This window comes from Apodemus sylvaticus, chromosome 8, assembly GCF_947179515.1.
Source record: "Apodemus sylvaticus chromosome 8, mApoSyl1.1, whole genome shotgun sequence".
Classification (NCBI taxonomy): domain Eukaryota; kingdom Metazoa; phylum Chordata; class Mammalia; order Rodentia; family Muridae; genus Apodemus; species Apodemus sylvaticus.
Window position 1 is genome coordinate 74897857 of NC_067479.1, and position 22276 is coordinate 74920132.

A 22276-nucleotide genomic window follows, 5' to 3' on the forward strand; every position below is an offset into this window, starting at 1 on the left:
TCTCACATCTAGTTGTATTATATTTTATAATCTTCCATACTTGATGCTTTTGCCATTTTGAAAAGAAACAAAAAAGAGTGGCTATAAATTCATGACCTGAGTCAAGTGATCATGAATTAATACAGAAATATCTACCACCCCTATGTGCTGAATGGTAATTATGAGACATTTTGGGTGTCAATTGGCTTTTGAAATCATGAACACTGAGAATCATATAATTTATAGCAACAAATCAGTGTAATTAGCAGAAATCACTGGATCAGACACTCTCCCCCTTCCTACAATGCTTATAATGACTTCCTTTGTTGGTGGGCCTTACATTCTGTACCAGAAAATAACCAAAGGGATAATAGGCTCTTATTATAGAAACCATTAATAATTATGATTATACCTCTTTGCATTTATACATAAACACATTATTCTGGTAAATCCTAACAAATTTATACAGTGGTATTTAGAGTTAGGAAAGAATTTGACCAACAGATTTTTCTCAGTATAGTCATATTGCCTCATAAAATATTGACACAACACCCCTCCCTTTTGGTTTGGTTTTGTCTTTCAAGACAGGCTTTCTCTGTGTAGGCCTGGCTGTCCTAGAACTTGCCCTATAGACCAGGCTACCCTTGATCTCAGAGATCTATCTGCCTGTTTCCCTACTAATAGAATTAAAGCTGTGGGCACAATTCCATTACTGCTTGGGAAATTATTTTAATCATTAAAACGACTCTTGAAAGAAATGTATTCTAAAGATTTTTGAGGGGTGAGAGAGATGGATCAGGTGCTCAGCATGTACTGATCATGCAGAGGACCAGAGTTCAGTTCCTTGTCACACATGTGGGATGGCTCATAGTCTCCAGTAACTCCAGTACCAAGGGGAACCCACACCCCTGCTCTCTGCCCCTCACCAGTGCTCATGCACATACATACACACATAATTAAAAATATAATAGAAAACCTTTTTTCTTTTGTGTATCCCTGGCTGTCCTGGAACTAGTTTTGTAGACCGGCGCTCAGAGATTGGCCTGTATCTGCCTCCCAAATCCTAGGATTAAAGGTATGCCCTGCCGGGCAGTGGGGGCACACGCCTTTAATCCCAGCACTTGAAGCAGCAGCAGGTGGATTTCTGAGTTGCAGGACAACCTGGTCTACAGAGTGAGTTCCAGGACAGCCAGGGCTACACAGAGAAACCCTGTCTCGAAAAACAAAAACAAACAAAAACCCCACCAAAACCCAAAAAGGGCATGCCCTGCAATAAATCTCTTTAAAAACAAATTTTGTGGGTCTTGCCATGTTGTTCAAGCTTCCTGGAGTTTTCTAATACTGGTATTTAAACAACCACAAAAAAATGTCTTGTATGGAAATGCAGTTGGCAGAACTTTAGAAAATTCAGGAACACCTTTCTCAGTGCCGTTTCACCTATGATGAAGTTTTGCTTCTTTCCAGAATAAATGATTCTCATCAGTATCCCTCTGCTGAGTCTTGTTTGCCCAGTGTGTTTTCGTGCGTAGTTTGGAACTATTGGTGATTTTAAGGTCCTTTGCTTTTTAAGTGAAATTCCTCATTCCCGTTATTACTAAATGACTCAGTATTTTGGTTTGCTAAAATCAGAACACCGGGCTAGGGCGTGGTAGCTCATGCCTTAAATACCATATTTCTGTGTTTAAGGCTAGCCTGTTTTACATATGAGGCCAACGTTGGCGATATATGGAGATCCTGTGTCAAAAATACTAATATTGGAAAATCTGAAACATGCATAGATAATCAAGTAGAATGGCTATATAACCTGTGTCGATTATGTATTGATAATCCTGCTTGTCAAGGATTAGTCCCCCTAGGATGGGCCATTCGGGAAAACTGATGATGGTTGGCTTCTTGAACAAACCAGCATCATTCCTACATTAAGAGGTAATGGGGCTTGTTTCCAGTCCCAGTCAACATTTTTCCAGAGTTCCTCACCCTGAGTGGCAGGTATCTTGAGTACACGAGAGGAGGGCACGTAGGGGCTGGACCAAAACGGACCAACAGAACTCCAAAAGGGGCTTCACATTCCTATAAGCATTCTTGGGAGATCACCAAGCCAGTCGACCCAAGATGGCCTCCCGAGACAGGTAGCAGGTGCTGTCCGGGTCTGGAGCGCCCCCAGCGGTGGGGGTCAGAGGCTGGTCCTGCGAGCCCCGCCGGGCCCTATTTCCAATCAGGCATATCCGCGGTTGCCTACGTACCCTTCCCAGCCTCAGGCCCTCCCACCCTTCTGAGACTTCCTGGATGGCGCCCGGCTCCGGCCGTACCATTGGCGGGTGGAGGGCGGTGGGCGGGCCCAGGAGTATGGAGGACTAGCAAGCTTGCTTGCGGCGAGGGTTGGCCGTGCTCCGCCGGAAGGCGCCTTGTTCTCCCGGACGGTGGGTTGCAACTCTTGCCCGGGGAAGGAAGCCGCAGGACTGGCTCAGGTAAGCCTGCGGCACGCGCGGCTCCACCAAGCCTCGCCGGGGCCTGGGCGGGTAGTGGGTGGGGTATCAACGTCCTCGCTCGCTCGCACCCATGCGGGTGCAGCGCTGGGTGATCAGGTGCGGGATGCTCGGGGCTGAACCACTCTCCTTTGTGAGAGGCAGGCGCTGGGGACTGTACGGGCCGCGGGGCCGGGCTGGGACGGGCCGCGAGGGAGCTGCTGGGGCCAGCGTGGAGTTTTGGAGCTTGTCATTGCACTGCTGGGCGAGGCGCACATTCGAGACAGTTGCCTTTTTCTCCTTCCTCCTTCACAAGAAGAAAAACTCCCCTGCTCGGTTAGGTTACTCCGTACGTTGGAGTCAGAAGTGTGAGGCCAAGGTTTTATTTTGTTTGGCTGGATTTTTTTTTTCTTCCCCTCTCCTCTCCCATCTTTAATGTTTTAGTAAATGTGGGTAGGAAAGCCTCAGATGAACGTGTGCGGATTTATTATGTACCCAGTTTCTGTGGGACTGTTGCGAAGTAGAGGTGACGAGGAAACAGCTCAAGTCTTGTGTCTTCCTTGACAGGTCTGCAGAGCTCTTTGGGTTTCTGACACATTATGTAAACTCTTCACTAGGAGGGGAGTGCCTCTTGGCGAATATTATTTAAGATTTGTTTTGTTTTGTTTTTAAATGTACCAGTTTCTGGTGTCTCAAAAACTATGCTCGCCATTCTGCAGCTGTGCATGCGCAGCAGCGCCTCTTTAAGGGGCAGCCCTGACGTCGTTAAAGGCTTCCCAGAAGAGGTGTGTAGTGAACCAGTCTTTGCAGTGAATTGAGCAAAGTGAGCCAGAAGTCGGCTTTTAAACACTAAGTAATTTTCTTTCAAAGGATAGACATAGTGAGCCATCTCAGACACAAGTGAAGGAAATTGCCTTATCAATTTTGCTGCGTTCTGCCATTCGATGTCCACGGGATCTCTGTTGTGAGTTTGTTAACTCAGAGACTGGCTTAGTGCCAGCTGAGGTCGTTTTTTGGGGGCACATCAGATTCTAGAAAGTGGATTTGCAGTTTGAATGTTCCCCTTTTGTCGGTGCGGTTGTCTTTTGAAAGGGTATCTGGCTTTCCTTTTGTAGACCAGGCTGGCCTCTAACTCACAGAGATCTTCCTGCCTCTGCCTGGATTAAAGGCGTGCACCTCCGGCTACTGCTGGGATATTGTCTTCTTAATAACAGAGCCTTTTCTGCCTAGAAATATCTTTTTATAGTCACCCAGCAGGTTCCACAACAAGTCGTAGTCAGTTTCTTAGGGCAGGAAGTGGGCACCTTCTTTTTTGTTAACTTGTTTTTCTTTGGGTGTCATATCCTTTAGTAATGCCGGCCATTCCCAGGGGGGACTCTAAGATGATGGGTTCAACAATAACCCCTGATTGTTTTACTTTTGTTTTTTGGAAACAGTCTCTCTTAGTCCAGATTGTCCTCCTACTCACTAATGACTTTGAAGTTTCGGTCTTTATGTCTCTCCCACCTAAGTTCTTGGATTATACAAGTTCACTACTACCAAAATCTTGAAAATGGAAAACATTGCTTGAACTATTTTAGTTATTCCAGCTGTTAAGACAATAAAGGTTATGATAAGAAAATACGGCTTAATGCTACTTAAAAACTGTTGCAAGTAAGAGTGGTATGACAAAGACTCTACCAGACAAGGCAAAGGATATTGGTCAGTGGAGAGAGAGAAGGAGGGAGGGAGGGAGGGAGAAAGAGACAGAGACAACCCTGGGTTTAGTCCTCTAAACCATCCACACTCCAAATAAAAGAGAAAGAGAAAAAGGCTCACAGAAGGTTTAAAGCTGAAATCTCAGAAGAGTGGGAATAAAGGAATTGGTGGAGGAATGCACAGGTTCTAAGCAAGCTCTTCTCAGTGTTTGATCCATGCACCTGGTTCTTTGATTTTTTTTTTTTTTTTTTTTTTTTAAATTCTCAAACTGGCCAGATCCTTTTAGAAGTAGATGGAGAATATATCTGCTGAGCTGATTTTGTATTCCAGGAAACATAGATCTAGAATTTCCTAGGACAACCTTTTCTGTAGCATTCCTGGATGATAGGGCAGGATACCCACTGGGGCGGAACTTTGTGTTAAAAATGACATTTTGTGTGAAGGAGCAGTTTCTGTTAGGTAATAGAGGGTAGTGAGGGGGGATTCTTTTTTTGTTTGTTTGTTTGTTTGTTTTTTGTTTTTCAAGACAGGGTTTCTCTGGTAGCCTTGGCTGTCCTGAACTCACTTTATAGACCAGGCTGGCCTCGAACTCAGAAATTCACCTGCCTCTGCCTCCCAAGTGCTGGGATTAAAGGCGTGTGCCACCACCGCCCAGCTGAGGGGGGATTCTTTAAGGGAAACCTTTATACATGTCACCTTTAAAAGAGAATTTGCTTTAGCAATACTGTGACTGAGGGTTAATTTGAGGGTTCCTGTTATTGAAAGAATAAACGTTAATGCTTTTTATCCATGGAACAACTACCGCATTCAGATGAATGTTAAATGGCTTTGTGAAATTATCCACAGCCCCGAAATCTTCTACCTTCTGAGCTTAAATTCAGCCTATTACATGGTAGAAAAACAAAAGACGATATGCGAACCTTTTCCCTGAAGCCTTGGGCTCAGCAGCAGAAGTCGCCATCTGCCCTGCTTGCCTGTGGTCTTGACTCTGCTGAGGTCTGCTGTGGCCATTCTGGTGTTTACTGTCTTCTTCTTTGGCATTCGATTCATGGGTAGGTAGGTGCTCATGCTTCCTGGGTCACTCAGTTAGGTTTTGTTCCCTCCAGAGTGATTTCTGCAGCCTTCCTGGTCTTCCTCTTAGGGTTTTGTTTACTCTTTGTCTTAATGTACCGATGTCTAGTACCTAAGTGACAGCTGTATTTTTATGTAACAGACAACAGCTATTTTCTATTGCCTAAAAGCTTTATCCAACTATGCACTGCACTTTATCCAACTGTTACTGCATTCCAGATGTGGTCCTAGATAACCTCTTTCCCTTTAACTTCACAGTTTTCTTATGTGTGTTTATGAAATCAAATTTGACTCTTTTTGTGCTCTGCATTTTAAATTTGTCATTGCAGGAGCTGAGGGATATAACTTGGTACAGGGGTTGCTGAGTATATACAAAGCAATGGGTTCAATTCCAATAATAACCTGAAATGCCCCAAAAACCCAAAAGTAAAATTCTTGTGTATTTGTCTTATGAACTATGTCTATCTGTGCATAGTTACAGATGTTTACAGTTTAAGCTGCAGGGCATGCTAGTACCTGAGGTCTCTTTTTAAGCTGTTCTGAGCAGTTCTGTAGGTAATCTCTCTCTTAATTTTTTGATAATTTCATACTTGAGTACTATATTTATATAATTTCCATCCTTCCTCTTTCCCATCCTCCCCTGCTCCCTCGCATTATTGACCTCTTCCTCTTTAATTATTGTTATCTATATGTGTATGTGTATGTGTATACGTATGTATGTGAGTATAAACCTACTGAGTCCGTTCAGTGTTACTTGTGTTATTTGGACTCAGGACTGAGCTTTTGGGATTGGCAAACTCCTGAGACTCATCTTGATTCTACCTCTTTTAGCAGCCATTAATTAACTGCCTATAGCTCTTCATCAAGGACTAATAAGTAGGAACTTGACTTTCTGCAGGCATTTTGGGGTTTTTTATTGTTTGTTTTTTGTATTGAGACAGAAAATATAATGTAGGTCAGGCTAGCGTTGAACTCTATTATATAATTCTGAGACTGGCTTCGAACTCCTAATCTTCCCAAATATTCTAAATATAAATATTTGGGCAAAACAGGTCTGTGCCACTCTACCCAGCTTTTCCTTCTCTTTCTCCCCACCCTCTTTTTTTTTAAATTATTATTTTCTGTCCTTCAGCAGGATCCCTGAGTTATTTAATGTCACGTGAAACAAAATGTTCCACTTAAAGTATCTTAGCTGCAAATGTAACTTTTGCCTGATGTACACAGGCTCCAAGTCTGGTCTTCAGCACCACCAAAATACTCAGAATGTTATAGATAGCAATATTCATCTTCAGCAGGAATAGATCCAAGACTATATTCTTAGCAGTGGAACAGTTTGGGGAACTTAGAATTCTACCTTCTTCAAGTTCAGGTTATCATTATATGGTACAACTAATTTATTTGAAAAGATGTCCAAAATAATCATTTGTTAGTATACATAATTACTACTAAGTTCTCTTTAATGTTGAAAGAGTGAAATATGCCTGATTTTATTTCTTCTGACTATCTCCAGAGAAACTTGTAATATATAACTTCATTGGGAAATGATAAGTTGAGTAGTATTCTACTGAAATAATTTCCAGAATTGTATCCTTCCCCATATATCAATACCTAAAATGAGATAGTGATAAACTTTTTGCCTAGTAAAATAATTCCATAATGACCTTTTTGTTCTGAGAGTCTATAACTTTTTTAAAAAAACATTAATGTTTTAAAATGTATTTTATTTTACTATTATTTGTGTGTTTGAGACAGTCTCTCACATAGTCCTGCCTGTCCTTTAATATATTATGGCCAAGCTGGCCTTGAACTTACAGATAATCTACCTTCCTCTATCACCCAAGTGCTGGGATTGAAAGCATATACCACCATGCCTGGCACTTTTTTTTTTTTTTTTATTGTTATGTGTCAGTATACTGTAGCTGTCTGCAGACACCAGAAGAGGGCATCAGATCTCATTACTGATGGTTGTGAGCCACCATGTGGTTGCTGGGATTTGAACTCAGGACCTTTGGAAGAGCAGTAAGCGCTCTTAACCACTGAGCCATCTCTCCAGCCCCACTTTTTTTTTTAAAGATTCATTTACTCTGTATGTGTATGTGTCTCTATTTGTATGTGTCTCTATTTGTATATGCATGTATATATTGGTGCTGTACACTTACAAAGGCCAGAAGAGGACGCTAGAATCACAGACCTTTGCAGGAGGTCTTGTTTGGTGGGTTGCTGGATCTGAACTGTGGTCCTCATCCTCTTGCCTCTTGATTGTGCTGCAAAGTGTTTTTAACCACTGAGCTATCAGCACACAAACACAACCTTTTCTCCCCCCCAGGTAGGATCTTACTCTGTTACCCAGATTGGTCTGGAACCATTAAATAACCTAGACTGGCTTGGTTTATTTATTTATTTTTGTTTTTAGTTTGTTTGTTTTTAAATTTTGTTGTATTTTTCGGTGCCGTAAGTGTAGATGCACTACTTGCATGTTGCTGCCTGTGGAAGGCCAGAAGAATGCATCAGATCCCCTGGGGCTAGAGTTACTAGTGGCTGTAAGCTGCTCATTTTAAGTACCAGGAATCAAACCCAGCCCTCCCTCTGCAAGAGCAGCCAGTGCGATTAACCACAGAGACATTTTTCCAGCCCCTATCTTGGAATTTTTAGCAGTCTTCCTGCCTCAGCTTCCTAGGTCAGTAACATTCTGAGAAAAATTATATAGTAAGTAAATTCCTTTTAATTTTGGTGTACTTAGAGACTGAACTCATGATCCAGCTCTACTACTGAACTGCACCCTAAGCCATAGTGCATGCCTTTAGTCCCAGCACTCAGGAGGCAGAGACAGGAGGATCTCTTGAGTTTGAGACCAGTCTTGTCTCCCTGGTGAGTTCCAGGACAGCCAGAGCTACACAAAAGAATTCCGTCTGAAAATACAGAAACAAAACAAACAATTATGTGTATGAATGCTGTCTGCATGTATGGATGTGACCATGTGCATGCCTGATGTCCCAGGAGGCCACTGAGGTTGTTGGATCCTCTGGAACTAGACCAGAGATGGGTGTGAGCTGCCTGGTGGGTACTGGGAACCAAACTAGGTCCTTTGCTTTGCGAAAGCAACCAGTGCTATTAACTGCAGAGCCATCTTTCTAGCCCCATATTAAGTGAAGTAATAAATTCATTTGAGGGGGCTGGAGAGATGGCTCAGCGGTTAAGAGCACTGACTGCTCTTCCGAAGGTCCTGAGTTCAAATCCCAGCAACCACATGGTGGCTCACAACCATCTATAATGAGATCTGTTACCCTCTTCTGGGGTGTCTGAAGACAGCTACAGTGTACTCACATATAATACATAAATAAATCTTTAAAAAAAATAAATTCATTTGAGAGGGCAGGCAGGCCATTGAACAGTTGTGAATCCATCAGGGTTTTTTGGAATTTTCTCTCACTCTATTTATTTAATTCCACTGTATATTTTAAAAAATGCAGTGTAGACATCTTTGAGGATTTTTTGGCTGGGATGTGAATATTTGTAAATATATTGTTCCATTAGTAATAGTATTTCTTTTGGGTTGGTTCTTTGAAAAATTAGTGATTTTTTTGCTAGCTTAGTTGCTTATATAGAGTCCAGATAGCAGAATTTGGGAGATGGGGATGTGATGTGTGATTTCATTAAGTAAGGGGTATGAATGAGGAGCTTTTTCCGATTGATTTATTTTTTTGTGTGGTGCTGTATAGATGTGGGACCCAAGGCCTTGCATGTGCTAGGTTAGTGCTGTCTCTGTGACAGATCATTTATTTATGAATTTCCTTTTTTCCTTTTCTCGGAGTTTCGTTCTTATTGTTTTGTAGGGAAGTGGGAGATTTGAAGACAGGGTTACTACATATCCCTGGCTGTCCTGGAACTCACTGTGTAGACTGGGCTGTCCTTGAACTCAGAGATCTGAGAGTGCCTTTGCCTCCTAAGCGCTGAGTTTAAAAGAATGCCTGGTGTGGCTAGGGATGTTTTTAATTAGGGACTAACAAAAATCCAGGAGACAAAATTTCAGTGTTTTATTCTTCCTTGTTTCTGTTCTATACTACTTTTTTGTTCTTCCTATAGAGATTTATTTTAACTTGTGTGTGTGTGTGTGTGTGTGTCTGTCTGTCTGTCTGTCTGTAGGTGTGTACACAGGGTGTAGGTGCCCACTGAGGTCAGGGGGTCACAGTCATTTGGGATGGAGTTTTGAGTGGTGGTGAGCCACTTTCCTATGAATACTGGGAACTAATTTCTGCCAAAGCAATGTATGTTCTTAACTGCTAAGCCATCTCTTCAGCCTCTTAATCCTCAAATATAAAGAACTCTTAAAAAGATCCTTCCTGCTGGCACATATTGAGTTAGCCCTTTAATTACACATGGATTCTATAATGTGCAGAATTTTCCCCTGTCTTCTGTAATGTTGGGTAACTTATTCTTTTAATGAGGCATATAAATACCTGTACAGGTTTGGTATTTCCCTTTCACTTCTGAAAGCTGACAGAGGCTCAGTCTGCTGGAGGTGGGCATGAGAGTGACAAGGGACAGCCCAATAAATTGAGGAATTATAATTTACCACAAAAAGGTTTTGTGAAATAAATGGAATAGTCACATAGTAGATGCTGACATATTCCTGAAGATGTAAAAATGATGCATAGAGTTCCTCATCAGCGCTCTGGATGCTAGTGCTAGGTCTGTTGAAGGTTGTACTACTGCCCTTTTTGCATGTTAGTACCAGAGTCCCTTAACCCAGCTTCTCCAGCCGTGAAGCCCATTTGTATATGTATATTTTGGTTTCCCATCATTCTGCTTAGCAGATCAGCTCTGCTAAGTCTCTAATGAATTGTTGTTATTGTTGTTGATGTTGTTGTTCTTGTTATTTATTTGTTTTCTGAGACAGAGTTTCTCTATAGCCCTGACTGACCTGGAATCCCTATATCAACTAGGCTGGCCTAGAACTCAAGAGATCTGCCTGCCTCTGCCTCCTGAGTGCTGGGATTAAAAGCATTCCCCACTACCACCCAGTAATTTTGTATGATACAAACTTTGAGTGGTACTGATTTAAAATATTGGCTAAGGAATAAATTCCTCTCTGTTAGCCTGCTATATGTCAAACATTACATTTTATCTTTTATTGTTTAGGATTACTTTGAAATGCTCAAATTTTATAACATGTAATTGAATTAAGTAAACATTTACATTTTCTCCCAGGCTGAACAAATGGAAGAAAAATGGCTTACTTAAAATAGGGAGCCTGGCAGTGGTGGCGCATGCCTGTAATCCCAGCACTCTGGGATGCAGAGGCAGGCGGATTTCTGAGTTCGAGGCCAGCCTGGTCTACAGAGTGAGTTCCAGGACAGCCAGGGATATACAGAGAAACCCTGTCTCAAAAAAAAAAAAAAACAAAAAACAAAAATAATAATAATAAAATAGGGAAATCCAGGTTGCATGGAGGTAGAGACCAAAGTTGTTACGCCAACAGAGTAGGCCATTATTTCCATAGTATGTACAAAGTAGTAGTATCAGTAGCTATGTTGGTCAAGTTAGATTTTTCTCTGGAACTCAGCATCATCTTTTTTTTTTTATTACTTCATCATCATCATTTTTATGTGAGTGTTTGTATCATGGGTATATGTGTGTATGCATGTATCTGATGTGTGTAGAGATCAGAGGACAACCTTGTGAAGTCAGTTCTCTCCTTACTTGTGTACATGGGTTCCAGGAGTCAAACTCAAGTGTTTGGCCTTGATTGGCAATCTCCGTTTCCCACTGAGCATCAAACCTGTCCAAAGCACATTATTTTTTCCTTCTATATCCTTGAGCCAGTGACTCGGAATTTCTTCAGAATCAGACTAAGTTTACTTTAGGGCAAAGATCCTTAAAGACAAGATCACACTCGTTTTCCATCTTCAAGCTTAGGCCAAAACACTAGTTTTAACTGGTTTTTTTTGTTTGTTTGTTTGTTTTAAACAAACTACAATGAAACTGATTTTTTTTTTAAATCCATATCTTACGTTTTAAGACCTCAGGTGTCTATACTATTGTCATTTTTTTTTTCCCTTCGAGACGGGGGTTTCTCTGGGTAGCCCTGGCTGTCCTGGAACTCACTCTGTAGACCAGGCTGGCCTTGAACTCAGAAATCCGCCTGCCTCTGCCTCCCAAGTGCTGGGATTAAAGGCGTGCGCCACCACTGCCCGGCCTGTCATATGCTTTTTGCCACTACCTTAAATTGTCATCACTGTCACTATTCTGTACCTAAAAGGGATCACTAAGTCTTCATTACTTCCAGTAGTCATTAATTATCACACCGTGGAAAAGTCTTTTGTGTGTGTGTGTGTGCCCCTTGTTTTTAAGTTTATGAATATGGGGTTTGCCTGCATCACTTTGCTTGTTTAGTGGCTGTGAAGACCAGAAAGAGTGTTGGATCCCTTGGAACTAGAGTTGCAGACAGTTGTGAGCTGTCATTTGTGTGCTGGGAATTGAACATGGTTCTTCTGCGGGAGCAGTCTGTGCTCCTAAGTTCTAAGCTGTCTCTCAGAAGAGCCCTATGTCTTCTTTTGCTTTATGTAAAGCTGTGTCTGCTGTTGGTCCTACAAAGTAAAGATACATATGATTTTATGATGCCTTTTTCTTGAGTGTTTCTGGAGGGAAGCATATCCTTACTCATCTGTTGTTGTTAAGTAAGGCGAGTCATTGCCCTCTGCTCAGAAACCTTCCCATTACCTTTGAAGCTTCGCTCACACCTTTGGCTGGAAGTTTAATACATTCTTCACTAAAGTACATTGAATGTCCATTACCACCAAGACAGGTTACAAATAGTCTTTCCAGGTGAAGAACTTGCATTCTAATGGGGGAGTGCATCAAAAACTTTGTAATTGGGTACCCAATTGCCACTTAATAGGAAGAAGTATTAGCTATTAAGAGGTACTTTATTGGTTATTAGGTTGCTTTTGTTTTGGGGGTCTTTATCTGTAATCCTGGTTTGTCTGGAATTCCACTTGTGGCACAAGCTGTCTGCCTCCTGAGTGTTGGGATTATAGCCATAACCTGTCATGCCTGGCTAAGAGACAATTTATAGTAAGGCATATATGCGGGATACAGTATATTAGGGCAGTTGAAGTTACATTGCCTAAATTTGAATGTGACACTGTGTTTTACTAGCTATGGGATACTGGGCAAATTAACAATCTCTCTGTGGCTCATTTTCCTCAAGATAGTTATTTCTGGTTTGTTAAGGGGTAGTAGAGTAGTCCCTGGGTTCAATTTCTTTAGTACCACATGAAGTTGCAGGAGGGAGGTAGAAAAAAGGGATTAATAGATAAGAGAAGAATCAGTTACAAGAAAGTCACAGTAGTCCAGTGTTAACTTGAGCCAGTAGAGCAAAAAAAAAAAAAAAAGTTTGATCAAACTGAGGGATATTTAGAAGATGGGATTTTTAAATGTTGAATGTGGAAGGTAAAGAGGAGGTTGCTGGAAGATGGTCATATGTGGTGGTGAGGCATTGGAGAAGAGCCCAAGGAGTGCTGAGTAAGCATTTAGGTAGTGCAGCAGGGTCGGAGGTAGACAAGAAGGACATGAAAGCATGGAGGTCATTCATTGAAGAAAAGAATGAATAGTGATTGGGGCTGTACACTGAATAAGACATCTGTAAGAAGAAAATATAGCTAGCATGACAGGAAGAGAGCTATGAGCCAAAGTGAAACTCAGTCTCCACTGTCCAAGGGGAAGAGTAGCAAAGAAGCTGCAACAGAGGCAGCGTGACCCCCGGACTGGTGCCTCAAAGCCAGAAGGAAGATGTGTAAAGGCTGGGCCATTTTCTGCAACCACATGTGTGCCTGGAACCCTCAGAGGCCAAAAGAGGGCATGGGATCCCCTAGAACCGAAGTTGGATAGTTGTGAGCCATCATGTGGGTGCTGGGAACTGGGAACTGAGCCTGAGTCCCCTGGCAGAGCAGCAAGTGCTCTTACCCCAGACCTCGCTCCACCCCCTCCAGTGGATATAGTCAGCCACTCTTCGTCCTTGTCTCTGTGACATATGCTTGTTCCCTTCCTCTCTAGCTCTTCTTCTCTATGTTGTTAAGTTAGCATAGCTCATTCTGATCCTTAAAATCCACCATCCTCTTTTTATTAGCTCTTGCCTTCTATTTCAAACTGCTTTGGCCTCCAACTAAGTGTTTTGTTTAGTCTGCATAGTATTAAATTATTTGTCTACACTTAAACATAAAGCTCTTACATAAAATCTGTATGTATAACTTTGGAAAAATCTGAGTTTTTCTCTCCATTTTGGATATATATATTCTTATAGTGCTACTTTGTTTAAAATGGACCCAGGGAGGCCAGGTATAGTGGCACCCTAATACACTGTTTTAACTCCCAAAGCTAGTCAAGTGGATCTCTGTGAGTTTCAGGTTATCTAGTGAAATCCTGGTTTCTCCAATAGAAACCTCATTGACACATTTTTCTAGTCTCCCTTTAATGGTAATAGAGCAAGCTTTCTTGTTTGTTTTTTCTGTTTGTTTATTTGCCTTATTTTTTAAGATAGGGTTTCTCTGTGTAGCCCTGGCTGTTCTGGAACTCCCTGTGTAGACCAGGCTGGCCTCAAAGAGAACCGCCTGCCTCTCATTCTGCATGCTGGGATTAAATGTGTACACTGCCATTCCCAGCTTGAACAGTTTTCCTTATACTTTGGTTATTGCTCACATTTCTTAGATAATCTTTTTACACCTACCACCATTTAGAGAGTTAGGACAACTGTCTAAATCTGTCACCAAACTGGACTTTTCTGCAGCCATTGAATATCACAGTTTGACATGTTGTATAAACAACTCATTCAGTATGGCTAAATTCCATGTCCTACTAATTTTATATCAGTATTTCTGGTCTGAGTTCTGTTCCTCCCTCCCATCATAATTCACACGTTGTTAGGTAGATTCAGAAAGGGAATTTATTGGAAGGTTATCAGGTGGGTCACAAAATTAAAAAGGTTTAAAAAAGGTGGTCTGAAAGCAAGGGAGGTATGCTCACAGGGACCAGAGTCAGAACACCTACCAGTCTGGCTCTGTGGATGGAGCTTTCTATCCAAGGTCCCATGCTCACTTATCTCACAGAAAACAGCAAACTAGTAAATCTGCAGTATCTACCTCTTTTCTGGACTCCATAGCAACCTCCTGACTGGTCCCATGCCCTCTGTTCTTCCATCCCTCAAAGGCAGAGTTGGGTAAGTAAAGTTGGTTCTGTTGTGTCCTTCTGTGTCTCTGTGGATTCCTGTTTACCTGGAAGAAAACAGCTCTCTAATATTTGACTCTTTCCTAGCCTTCAACTTTATCTCTGTTCAGGTTCCTGTGACTTGTGCCTTTGGCAGGACTGAACAACAGAATTATGTGACACATACTGCTTTCTATTTCATGCTTTTGTTTTGCCTTCCCTCCCACTATCTCTGCTGCTTGAATATTCCTTTCATATGGTCCACTTTACCCTATCTCTTATAATTTAAGAAACTGCTTCATGATCTTTTTCTCCTATATTAACCCGTTTCTTCTCATGTCCCTGCAGTGCCCCTGCTGTTGTATTACCATCTTGTATTATGACTGTTTATACTTGTCCACTTGGTGGTTTTATTATGGTGCTTACTGTTTACCTTCTTCCCACATGTACACACACCCAATAGGAGTAGGGACTTATCCTTTTCTGTTCCTCCCTCTCTCCTCTCCTTCCCTCTGTCTTGTTTTGTTTCTTTGTTTGTTTGTTTGTTTAAAAAACAGTATCACTTTTTTTAAAGATTCATTTATTTCATGTATGTGAGTATATTGTCTTCAGATCCCATTACAGATGGTTGTGAGTCACCATGTAACCCGTTGCTGAGTATTGAACTCAGGACCTCTAGGATGAGCAGTCAGTGCTTTTAACCACTGAGCCATCTATTTCTTTAGCCCAAACAGGATCACTTTTAACTCAAGCTAGCCTTAAATGCATGACCTTCCTTCCTCTACCTCTCAAGTGCTAGAATTACAGTTGTACACTAGCATGCTGATGGGTAGGGATTATTTATTTTTGGGTACCTAATACTATTACTTACTATTACTGTCTTACTACTTAATATTACTTACTTATTACTTATTATTACTTACTGTCTACTTGGTAAATGTTTAGATAACTGAGTATGGTAAACCATATGGCTGTTTGAAATTATGGCTGTTACCCCAGCACTGGGGAGGCTGAGGCAGGAGAATCACCATGAGTTTGTGGCAATCTTGAGATGCAATAGTGAGTTCCAAGGCAATCTGGATTGTGTACCATGAGATCTCGACTCAGACAACAAGAATTGAGGTAATGAAAGAAGAGGTGGCGAATGCATTTGAATGCTGCACTATTGACTAGATCCATATGAGGAAAAAAAATAAAGCAATAGTAACTTGACATTTTGACTAGCATGTAAATGTATATATCAAATAACAGTGGAAATTAGGACAAAAAAAGGCAAGGTGTGCTATTACATTTTTTTTTTTTTTACCTGCCTTAGTCTCCTAACTGCTGGGATTGTAGACTTGCCTCATATAGTTACAAGAGTAAGAGGCCCTCTTTAAAAGTTCTTAAATGTTGGGCAGTGGTGGCACATACCTGTAATCCCAGCACTTGGGAGGCAGAGGCAGACGGATTTCTGAGTTCGAGGCCAGTCTGGTCTATGGAGTGAGTTCTATGACAGCCAGGGCTATACAGAGAAACCCTGTCTCGAACCGTTCTCCCGCGCCCCCACAGTTCTTAAGCATGAAGTTCATTTGGTCAAATTGTGTATTAGGAAATTAATGTGGTAACAGGATGGATTAGAAGGAAGAAAGATCAATTATGAGACTTCTACATAAGCAACTGCACAAAGAGAAAAGGCCCCAGAGTTAGAAGCCCGGACTTTGCTACTTAGTTTCTTAGTTGGATCCTTCAGTGGTTCTGTTTTCTTGTGTATAAAAAGTGGTGGACTTACAGCGCATTGCAGGCTCTGAAGTCTGTTCTAGTACATTGCAGTAGTGTCAGTAGGACTTGGCAGTTAATTGAATGCTAAGTATGAAGGAGGTTTCAAAGCCAAAGTGAATAGGAAGCCTTAACACTACTACAGTTTGAGTGTTCCTGGCCTGGCTAGTGGTAGGTAACACTGGGGTCTTTAAAAGTAGCGGGTCTGAGTTCAAGTTGGTCTTTTTTTTTCAGATTCTGAGCCCAGATTACAGAAAAATAAGATTTCCGTGTTTTTTCAGAGTAAACAGTGGTCCCGAGTAAAGCAGCTGTTTTTTACTTTGGGAGACTTAAACTTGGATACCCTCACTATGGGTGCTAGTCTGCTTCGCGACCCCAGGAATGGACAGTGATGGCTAAGTCAAATGGACTGTTTGGAGAAAAAGAGGATGGGGGTAGGACTGGGTGTGTATTTTGGAGGGCACCGAACCAATGAATTGTTAGAGGCACCTGAGCTAACTTTATGGAAGCAGAAATGTCAGGCATGTAAGCCAGCTTCCTGGGTTGTAGCACATAGTGTCTTATCTTGGAAAGGAGAAAGTCTGAGTCCCCAACAACTGTTCTTCCCGCTCCCACCCCCCACCCCCCACCCCCCAGTAGTGCCTGGGCACCTTGTGCTGGGCAGTGGGAGGGAGTGACAGGGCCGCCGGAAGACAGGGGTTCCAGAGGGAGGCGGAGCTGGCCTAGTGCAGAACACCTTCCTGGAGTTCTATTCGGGTATGTGAGCGGTGTGAGTGTCAAGAATCAACCATCAGGATGGCTCTCCTGCACCTTCGTTTTCAGGCAAGCTGCAGGCTTGGTCTGGGCCCTAGAAACCGGATAGGCCTCTCTGTGCTCTCTCAACCTAACCTGCGGGGGAAGGGAGCTGCTTCTAGTCCCGCCCTTGCGCTGTTTTGCGTCTCTGCGCCTTTGGTTGAGTGGCAGTGGGTCTAAGCCAATGAGAGTGTGGGGCGGGCAAGCGCATCAAGTTAGGTTGCGTAGAAGGAGGGGAACTGGTGCTGGAGAGACAGCGAGAAGCGAACCGGCCCCACGGCCACCGCAGGTAAAGCCACCTTTGCCTCCCACCGGGGTAAGGTGCAGGGCTTTTTCACCTTCGGGGCTTGCTCGGCCTCTCAGCCTGCAGCTTGCGCCCTAACGTTGCTGCTTCCCTGGGCATCACACCCCCACCCCCACCCCTCGTATCTTCCCGTCTTGACCATCCCCACCTCGGAGGATGCCCCCGATAGCTCCCTCGCTCAAGTGCATGTACTTCAACTCCATTTGGGGGCTCCAGTTGCCCGAAGTCTTCCGCCCGAGCCTCAGCCTGCCTCTGCCGTATGGGCCTTACTGGCACTAACCCCGGCAGTGAGAGCAGGTAATGTACCCGGCCCCCCTTGCCACCCCCACTTCCAGTAGCGTTTTCCTCTTCATCAATTCTACTTCCTTTCTCTCTCCATATGAGTAACATAATTTCTGCAGTTTCCCACTTGGCCTTTGAAAATACATGCTTTTAGGTTTTATGGTTGGGTATTTAGCTTTCCCTGTTTTTAACGAAGTGCTCTCTGTTACCAGCCATATTTGCCTCCAAATATCTACACCCTTAATTTAGTTATGTCTTTTCCCTTAGTTATTAGAAAACAGAAACAGAGTTGCCAGCCATTTGACAGAAAGGTGAAGGCAGAGAAAATGGCCCAAGATCTCAATTTATTTGAGGAAGCCCGAGTGACTCCAAGTTAATAGCTCCATTTCTTGTGTTCTGTGTCCTTCCATCCCGATCATTCTTTGACCTCAGCTTCATAATTTCATTCGCTTTGGATGTCTCTTGCTCGCTTGTCTTTAAGGTTTGAGACTCTCTGAGTCTCACAAATGTTTGAATGGCATAGTTGTTTATTTTTACTTTTTTTTTGTGCTCCCCTGCTATAAACTATATATGTTTTTATTTTGCTGTCATGTTTATTTTATTTTCAAGGTATTTCTTGTGTAAATCAAGCTTCCCCTATTCATCCTGCGTCTTAATAAGTAGAGTTTATTTCTGACTCTAGCTCATCCTCCTGAAAATGATTCAATTTCCAACAAAGTTTATATTTTGAAGTAAAATACTTTTTTTTCCTGAATCTTTGAGCACAAACGTTAAGCATTAGCAGTGCTTTCTAAACCTTTATACTACAGAAAAAGTATTGCTCAATATGACATTTGTTTTATTATCTTCTAAGGATGGATAGTGTAGAGAAATCTATAAATGGAGAGTCTGTGTTTTAGTTCAGTTTATATAGATGATGAAATTATTTCTTTTGAAGTGTTTCATTTTATCAGTAAATTGTGATAAACACCCCTTTGGGATAATGTAAGAACTCTGACCCCAGCCCTGACCTCAGCCCTGAGATATTAGTGGCTTTTTTCATGCTGTTGTCTTTTCTTTCTACTGGCATCAGTTCCCTTGTCCATTGTTTTTTTTTTGTTGTTGTTGTTGTTGTTGTTGTTTTCTTTTTTCTTTTTTTAACAGATCTTACCGGTAAAGATTTTGTCCACTTGCACTGCCAATAATAGAAACAACAAAATATAAAACTACAAATACAGAACTGTAATGCTAAGTATACACTTAAAACCTACACTTTGACCACACCCTCCTGTGCTATAAGCCCTTCTCAGTGCACATAGTGCACACAGCTTCTCCCCTGTTTGCAGTCACTGTTTTGTTGAAAAGCATGAGGGTGTTGGGGGTAGATAATAGACTAGAATTTAAAATCTGTTGTGATAAAACAGACAAGTAATAGAAACAGGCAAGGTTGAGGCAAACCCGAGGACCATAGAGTTGGAACACAGAGGCTCCAAAAAATATAAGAACCTGTGGAAGGTGGTGGGGCCTGTAGAACGAGGGAACACTAAGAGGACAACAGATGTTGTTCTGCCAGGATCTGCTTTAGAGTGTGTAAATAGGTGTCCTTGGATTTCAGCTGAACTTCTGTTCTTTTTCTTCTCCATTTCCAATCCCCAGGGTTGGTGTCATACAGGCTGTATACTAATTTTGATTATGGGAAGTTATTAAATGCAGCCACTAAATCCTGACTTTCCTTTAGGGCACATGCATGTGTTTCTCTTTTGGGCAGTGGTAGGTTAGGACTGTTTTCATTCTTAATAAGAGAAAAGTCCGACATCACTTTATTATCTACTAGTTGCTTTACATTAAACCTCTAAATCGTGCATTGATTTGTTTTACCAGGGTTTGAACTGTGGAAAGGAAATCCATGAACTGTATATGCTTGTAAGCTAAGTTATGTATTGATGCAGGCAAGATGATGCACAGGTAATAAAAGACTGGGGACAATGAATAAAGTTAGAAGTGTGGGAGTTTGAGACGGGAGCCAGGCTTTGCTTCTGTGCAAGTGAAAGAATTGAGAAGTAATAATATACTATATGGTAGGACTGTGTAGTTGCAAGGATTTGAGGTAGGGTTGTTTTTGAGACAGTTTTGTTATATAGCCTTGTCCTTAAACTCATCGCAGTCCTTCTGCCTCAGCCCCAAAAGCTCTGCGGTTGCAGGTAAGCTACTGCACCTGGGAAGAATTTTTGGTTCTTGAATCGAGACTGACAAGTAGAGAACACAAATTTGGTCAGAGAGCCAGGTAAGAGCCCATGCTTACAATCTAGCACTCAGGAAATGAGGCAGGTGGATGGTTATGAGTTTGTGACCACCCAGGGCTACAAAGTCCCTGGGTTTTTTGTTTTGTTTTGTTTTAATTAAAGCCAGGCAGTGGTGGCAGATGCCTTTAGTCCCAGCACTTGAGAGGCAGGGGCCTGATCTACAGAGTGAGTTCCAGGGCAGTTAAGGCTACACAGAGAAACCCTGTCACAAAAAAAAAAAAAAAAAGTAATTGTCTCAAGGAAGCTCACACCTGTGCTTTCTAGTGTGATTGTCTTCTTTCTGTCTTAGTCCTCATGCTTCAGCCGACGCTAAAGCACCTTTATTTCACACACACACATACAAGTTTGGGAAGCAGGAACCAAGAGATCAAGAGATGATGCACTGATTTTTTTTTTTAAAGATTAATAAATAGGGGCTAGAGAGATGGCTCAGCGGTTAAGAATGCGGACTGCTCTTCCGGAGGTCCTGAGTTCAATTCCCAGTAACCACATGGTGGCTCACAGCCATCTGTAATGAGATCATATGTCCTCTTCTGGTGTGTCTGAAGACAGCAACAGTGTCCTTATATTTAATAAAAATAAATCTTTTTACAAAGTATTTCAGAAAAAAGTCCAATTTCTTATTAAAAATTACCATCTTTTTTTTCTGGGTAACAGTGGTACACACCTTTAATCCAGCATTTGGGAGGCAGAGGCAGATGGATGTCTATGAGTTCAAGCCCAGTCTTGTCTATAGAGTGAGTTTTAGGACAGCAATGGTACACAGAGAAACCCTGTCTCGAAAAACAAACCAAACGGGGGAAAACGTGCCATTTTTGGTCCAGTCTGGTAGGCAGAGCTGTAATCACAGGTCATTTGGAGGCACATATAGAAAGAATACAAGGTGAGGCCCTCTTAGTCTACAGAGGCTGTTCAAGGCCAGCCTATGCAGCTTAGTGCGAATGGCTAAATAACAGGTAAAGTGAGGGCTGCAGAGACAACTCGGTGGGAAAGCACTCTTCCAGGGAACCTGGGTTTGGTTTCCAGCATCCACATGGGAGTCTTCCAGCTCCAGTTCCACAGGATCTGATGCCGCCCCCCCCCCCCCCCCTTCTGACCTCTACAGGCAACAGGCATGCATGTGGTGCAGTGACATGCATGGAAACAAAACACATTTTAAACAAATACACATTTCTGAGACACGTCTCTGTGTAGCCTTGGTTATCCTAGAATTCACTGTGTAGACCAGGCTGGCCTAGAAATCAAAAATATCCTCCGGTCTCTATTTTCCAAGTGCTGGGATTAACAGTGTATGCAACTATGCTTGGTCCAAAATAAAAATTTAAATAAAAAAAAAAGGGGGTAAGATTAGCTCTGTGGTGATGTTCTTACTTGGTATCCTCAAAGTCCTAGGTTCACTTCCCAGTGTAAGATCTGTTAAAAAAAGAAAAAAGAAAACAACAACAACAACAACAGTTTCTTCTGGAGAAAGTGACATATGTATAAGCCCTCTGAAGATTGATACAGGAAGATCGTCAAACTCAGAGTCAGCTTAGGCAGCATAGGAAGACTGTCTTAGATATAATTTTCTTTTAAAGACCTTTGCTTGAATTTAGCCCCTTATTGGGGGAGGTGGGAGTAGAATGAATAAGTAACAAAGTATTAGAAGTATATATATATATATACAAGTTATTTTACTGTTGTGGTGTTTATGCCGGGACTGCATGTAACCACCATATGAGTTTTTGTTTGTTTTAGTAACTTCTCTGAAAGTGAGTAGAAGATCAAAGATTATAGATGGCAAAGTGGGGCATAACTAGCTAAAAAAAACCACGGTGAGACTTAAGGAAATGTATGAAATTATTGAATAGGTTTTTCATTAACTAAAGAAATATGCATAACTATGCTTGTTGCCATTTTGAGTAATTTGTGGCCAAATATCAAAAGTTGGAATGAGCTGCTGAAATATTTTGGCCAAGAGTAGGAATTGATACAGATCTTGATACTTGAAAAGTATTCAGTTATGCAAGCCTGGAAGAGACACATTATTTTATTTTATAAAGATAACTGAAAACCCATTATCTCAACACTTAGGATGCTGAAGCAGGAGAGTTAGTGTTTGAGGCAATCCTGGGATAGCCTGTCTCCCCACCCCCGCACACATGTGCACACTCACAATTGCACTAACACATACTCACAGAGAGTTGGAAAAATCTTTTTGTCAGATCTACATTGTGTTTATATTTCTGACTGATTTCTTAATTGATGACTTTAGATAGCTAGAAAAAAAGGATCTCTTATCAAGGAATGTTTTCCTGGATTGTCATTGATATTATATACTCTTTTTAAAAATGTTTTAAAGGGTTTTTTAATATTATGGATGTGTATGTGTGGATGAGCATGCCATGATGCATGTGTGGAGGTCACTGGATAGTTCTTTCCTTCTATCATTAAGTGTTCCATGT

General features: G+C 41.9%; 1 protein-coding gene across 6 annotated transcripts in view; it reads left to right on the forward strand.

The window, feature by feature from the left end:
- Nucleotides 1-2334: 2334 nt before the first annotated feature.
- Chd8 (chromodomain helicase DNA binding protein 8) overlaps nucleotides 2335-22276 on the forward strand; it is a 60466-nt gene continuing 40524 nt past the window's right edge. For 3 of the 6 annotated variants that reach the window (XM_052191542.1, XM_052191548.1, XM_052191546.1), the window contains exon 1: nucleotides 2335-2447. The gene's annotated coding sequence lies outside the window, so the exon portion shown is untranslated. Of the gene's footprint in view, nucleotides 2448-17184; nucleotides 17254-17300; nucleotides 17566-19410; nucleotides 19495-22276 lie in introns of those variants that run through there. The other 3 variants (XM_052191545.1, XM_052191543.1, XM_052191544.1) reach the window with 3 other exon arrangements.